Source organism: Eptesicus fuscus, chromosome 18 (genome assembly GCF_027574615.1).
Source record: "Eptesicus fuscus isolate TK198812 chromosome 18, DD_ASM_mEF_20220401, whole genome shotgun sequence".
NCBI classification, from domain to species: Eukaryota; Metazoa; Chordata; class Mammalia; order Chiroptera; family Vespertilionidae; genus Eptesicus; species Eptesicus fuscus.
In genome coordinates, this window is record NC_072490.1 from 11,950,735 (window position 1) to 11,956,553 (window position 5,819).

Below are 5,819 nucleotides of genomic sequence, written 5' to 3' on the forward strand. Positions count from 1 at the left end.
CTCTCTCTCTGTCTCTCCCCTTCCCTTCCACTCTCTCTAAAAAATCAATGGAAAAATGTCTTTGGATGAGGATTAACAATAAATAAATAAAAAATAAAAATAAATGTTAAAAAAATAGTAAAATGAATAAAGTATGACATGTTCTTTAAATAGAGGCGGTTGGGTGGGGTGGGGGGGGGCAGACAGTGCACAATGAAAAAGAACCAATTACAAGAGCATGTAACAACATAAATGAATTTCACAAAAATAATATTGAGAAAAATAGCTAGACATAAAATATGAATGATTCCATTTATATAAAGTTATTAAACAGTCAAAATTAATCTGTGCTTTAGAAGTCAGGATAGTGGATATTCCTAAGGGCAGGACATTACCGCAAGGGCGCACTAGGGGCTTTTGGGTGATGTTCTGTCTCTTGATCACTCCATGTGTTCACTCTCTGAAAATCCATCAAGCTGAAAGTACATGATATGCACATTTTTCTGTACGCATGTTGCCCTTCAGGAACATTTACATTAAGCAAAACAGAAGTGAAGGTGGGCTCATTTTGCCTGAAATGCAAATTGCCTGGGGAAGCTCTAGAAACCGAACCTTGTGTTTGATAACCACCTACCCAGTCTGCTCTTAAGAGCCAAAGACCGGAAGGAAAGGTGGACAGAGGAGCAGAAATCTGAGTTCCTCGTAGAGAAAAAAGGAGAGGGAGGCAGCGAGAAAGAGTACAAAATGAAGACATGGAAGCAATCAAAACAAAGGCAAAAGGAGGAGCAATACTCAGCAAGGCTGCAAAGATGATACTTTCAGGGGTCATTTCTAGAGTTTGTTACTAGAAGGCCTGCAGGCTAGACAGTAACATAGACAGAAGCAGGACAATGACTTGAAAAGTCCAGCGTTTTTGTTTTCTAACTTTTATATAAGGCAAACGCAAGCAAATCTATTTAAAACACACAGTCTACAGAAATTGTTCTCACTGCTTTGATTCAGGTGGGATGTGATACATTCTGAAGCAAGTAGAGTTTTCATGCGATTCTCCCCTGGGGAAAAAGGGAGGTCCAATAAGGGTCTAGGATTCTTAGGACAGAAGAAAATCCTTCCATTGTTTCCCACCACTCCCTCCACTCCCAGGACCCATCCCCCTTACCCTCATCCCTGCCTCAGCCTAAATCCCAGAGCTGCCACGCCCACCTTGATGCCTCTTTCCCTCCCCCTTCCTCCTTGCTGCCTGTCAGCTTCTCGGATGTCTTCCTGTCCTGCAGATGCCTTGACAGGAAGGGCTGGAGGGCCTGGGCTCAGTGCCTGAGGTCTCCACCCTGCAGGCTTTGATGGAATGTAAGTGGAATCCAGCATCATTCATCACTGTCAGGTCTGCTGGGCCCTGAGTGTTCACGTCGGCGAGTGCAAATCCAGCTTTTCCCACATCAGAAAGGCCCTCACACATTGGCTTTCTGTTCCAGATTCCCAGGGAGGTAATAGCTCTTCTCCTCTCAAGGTAAAAGATTTGAGGGCAGAGGCTGGGATTCATGAGAAATCCTGGTGTCTTTCCACGTCCTCCTCGTGCCTTTGGAGTAGCTGGAACCTGAGGTCATGGTGAGGAAGGCAGCTTGCTCCTACTCAGGCAGAGACCTGAAGAGCCTCTCATAAAGGAATAGCCTTCCTTCGGGAATGTGGGTATTTCATGCCTCCTTTCGTAGAAAGACTCACCTGTTAGCGTAAGAGCCCAGCTTCTGGGTCATGAAATCATGAAGCCCAGTGATTCTCAAGGTCTGGTCTCCTGACTAAGACCAACAGCATCAGCATGACCTAGGAATCTGTTAGAAAGGCAAATTCCTGGGCCCCACCCCCAGATGTACGGATTCAGAAACTCTGGGAAAGCAGGCGGGGGGAAGGGGGGTGGGTTGGGGGTCTGCAATCTGGGGTTTAATAAGCCTCTGGTAATTCTGTGCAAGCTCAAGTCTGAGAAACACTGCTCTAAGCAGACTTAGGCATCACTTACCTGCCCTCTATTCTAATAAGCTGGATCTTCTGAATTTCTTCTGAGGAATGGGGCCATTTATGCAGTACCTGCTTGAAGACTGAGGAATCCTAAACTAGAAGATCTCTTGAGGAAGCTTTCTTTCAGCTCTAATATCTACGAGTCCATGACTTCAAAGCACTCTCATGATTTTCCCAGGGTAGAGCTAGCAGGAGTTCATTTGTTATTCAAGCCAGGTGCAATTATCCAGCCCCGGGGATTTGAGTCAACTCCAGAGCAGCTGAGATATAGCCAGGAGTAACCAAATGCTGGGACATCATAGTGTCCTACACTGACAGGTGGACCCTTCCAAGCCTCCACACTCGCCCCCTACTATTTGCAAATTTGGCACATGCTGCAGCATCAGTCATGCGACATGGATAGGGGAGAATCTCCCCGTTTTGCTGATGGATATCTCAAAACAAACCACAGAGGGGAAAAAACATACTTCCAGGATTTCTCTGCTTCTTATTCAAACCAACTTCTACTCTATTGTCCCCAGGACTGGTAGCACTAAAGCCAACCTATTTAAAATAAATCTACCACAGTCTGCTCCAAAGATATTTGTTCGCCTGCTTTTGTCCCAGACTGAAAACTGCACACGTCCAAGGTTTAAGAGCTTATGTTAGGAGAAATTGAACATTATCTCAGGATAATGTCTTCCTACCGCTACTTAAATTTCCAGAGGCATTTACAAAAATTAAACATCAATGGGAAGCCAAGTCCTTTATTTATAAAGCCAGCAATAGACATTGATCCAGTGGTAATGTTATTATTTTTCTTATTGCTCCTGTCAGTGTGTATTTCATCTTCATTGGGTTGGATGAGTATTGGGTGGCACGGGAATAGAATGTTTATTGGCTCACAGTTTCTTGCTGCTTTCAAAAGGTCTGTGGTTCTGTCTGAAGGCCTTTAGAATGCTAGTTATGCACAAACACATATGAGCATACTAAAACTCTTAGATAATGGGTGTTTCTTATCATTACTTCTTGGCTTTTGTTTTTAAGTGACACATATTTTTTTAATATGGTCAGCATTTTGTTAACATATAGAACTTACTCATGCATCTTGAAATTAGCTTCAATGACACTCGAGCCACTTAGCAAACACAGGTGAGGCAGAGGGGCTCCTTTTAGGCAAATGGGGAAAGTAACTTCATTTATAAGAAAAATGGACAAGAACACTGGAGAGTGCTGACTCATTCTGGACCTAGACACAGAGGAGCCTGAACCAGACCAGGGTAAATGAGACCATAATATACCCTGCAGATGTCCAGTGGTCTTAGGGGAGGGAGAGAAAGAGTCAACTGTGGTCAGCAGGAGGTGAACTTAGGAAGTCAGGTAAGAAAGTCAGGAAACTTGGGCACGAGTAACTCTCCTGGTCTGACACTGTGTAAACAGAGGCAATAGGAGTTTAGTCTCCTTCCATCTGACACACACACAGAGTTCAGGCTGCTGAGAACTGAGGTCTAGATAAAAGGTACCTAGAAGATACTCTGGGTAGGGTGATAGAAGGAGAAATAGCAGCTGGCCCAGTGAATTCATGTGGTTTCCACAGCAACACATGTATTCCTGAGGTTGCATCCAAGGCAGTGTCCTTCTCCGCCAAGGTCAGTTTCTCCTTTTGAATTCTTGATCGCTTCCCTCGTCTTTTTAGTGTATCAATTAGTCCATCTCTCTTCTATAGAGTCTCAATCACATCTTTCCCAAAAACACTTAAAAAGACTCAAGTCTTCCTCAACTTAAATGTATCTCCCTTCCACTCCACATTTCCTGAAGCTACAGCCCTGTCTCCTCCTCCTCACACCCAAAGTTTTCCAGAAATTTTCTATCTTTGCGGTCTCCATATGCTCCCCTCCCACTTACTCCTCAATTCACTCCATTCTGTCTTCCACTCTCATTACAAACTTCACAAAGCTTCTGTGAGCATCAGGTGACCTCTCTGTCGCTAAAGTCCAAGGACATCTTCAGTCCTCACTTGGCTTGAAATGTCAGCAGTGGTGATGACTGCTCCCCTCATCTCTAATCATCTGGGCTCTCAGGATGCCACCATCCCCTGGTTTTCCTCTCACCTCTCTGGCTGTTTCCATATTTTCTTTGCAGGGTCCTCCTCTCTATCCAACATGCTAGAGTTCCTATAGTGTCTCAGGGTCATTTTTGAACTCCCTCTCCCTCACCACCCCCATCAAAAACATCACCAAATCCTGTTACTTCAGGCCCTTTGGATTTGTTTGTTCTGTTCACATCTGTCTTTACTCCTTTCACTTGTTGAGAGCTGCAGTAGCCACCTCCAGAACAAAGAGAGAAATTTGCCTAAGGTCATACAGTTCATTAAGGGTCACTAGCAGTAGGCCCAGCTATTCTAACCCCTGGTGCCCTGGTGTTTCCTCATTACCCTAATATAATCATACTTTATCCAGAAAAGCCAAAAATTAATTATGAATATGATGTCATTTATCATCAAGACATTGTTGAGGAAGAAGAGGGGAATATGAGATCCCTCTAAGCAGAAATATCCTCTTTTGAGTTGGCAGGATTAGAAAAACAGAGCCAAGATTCCGTGTATGTCCTCAGAAGACCTTCCTGAAGACCATTCTCCTGGGAAGTTAACAAAAATTGAGTTTCCAACTTTCTCCATCTCATCTGGATAACAGAGGGACCTGGCAACAACTGAGGAAGGAAGCAGACAAGCAAGACTCGAACTTCAAAGGTTTGACTGCAACTGTCAGCACGAGGTGAGAACAACAGATGAGACAGTAACACTCCCTGCAATAATCAATCCTTAAGGACTGTCTCATGGAATGCAGAACAGACTTGTGCTGAGTGGCTCCAAGAGGCAAAATTAAGACTCAAGGGAAAAGTTACTGATAGACAGATTTCAGCACAATAGGAAAAAGCTCTGTTGGAACTGTCCAAGGTGCCAACTGCGGGACTGAGCAGAAGGAACACTTCCATCTGGGCTGTATACCACCTTCTGATGGGGACTGTCACACAAACTCTTGCACTAGGTAAGTGAGATAAAAGAAGACCTGGCTTTCATACCTGCCTCAAGGCTAAGACAGTGCCGGGTGGCATGACCTTCACTAAGACCATTGGCTAGGTATTATTGCCTACTTAGACAGTTGAGAATTTAGGCTCACAAAAGTTAGGTATATGACCTTAATTACACAGTAAAGTAATGGAAGATCCAAGATTTTATTCATCCACTCAACACAATTTTATGGAACATTATTATGTTATACCTACTGAGATGGGGATGATAGATAGTTATTGGAAGGGTATTCTCATATCATCAAGAAGATGACAAATAGAGGAGGTCCATTAATATACAGTGAGCTGAGGTGGAGGTTAGTAGGTCTAGGAGGCTATTGGACACAGATGAGGGACACCTAACTTGCTAGAAAGAAAAGAAATGGTCAAATAATATGTGACCAGAACCAGGTCTTGAAGACCCAGTGAACAGAACTTGAAAAGGTAAAAAAAAAAAAAAAAAGGGGGGGGGGGGGGGGTTGCGGGAGTGGAAAGGATGCTGTTGATGCTCCACCAAGATAACCTTTACCAGGACAGTGCTCCTACATTGCTCAGCGGCTGTATTGACTGGTATGGTTCACACGTGTCCCCTTCTCAGGATAACTGCTCCTGGCCAGTGGCAGCCTCCTCACCTGGCAGGTCACATATCCCACCTATAGGCATAGTCCTCTCCAATGACTAACATGGAGGTCTATGGGCCTTGCCTGAAATTGAGACAATCTCTATGGTGCAACTCATACTCTGAGCTCTCTGTAGGATCAGTTGAGATCACATTCTTGCTT

At 44.2% G+C, this 5,819-nt stretch overlaps 1 pseudogene; it reads left to right on the top strand.

Moving 5' to 3' along the window:
* Positions 1–785: 785 nt before the first annotated feature.
* On the top strand, positions 786–972 carry LOC114228609 (small nucleolar RNA U3; annotated as a pseudogene).
* Positions 973–5,819: the final 4,847 nt, after the last annotated feature.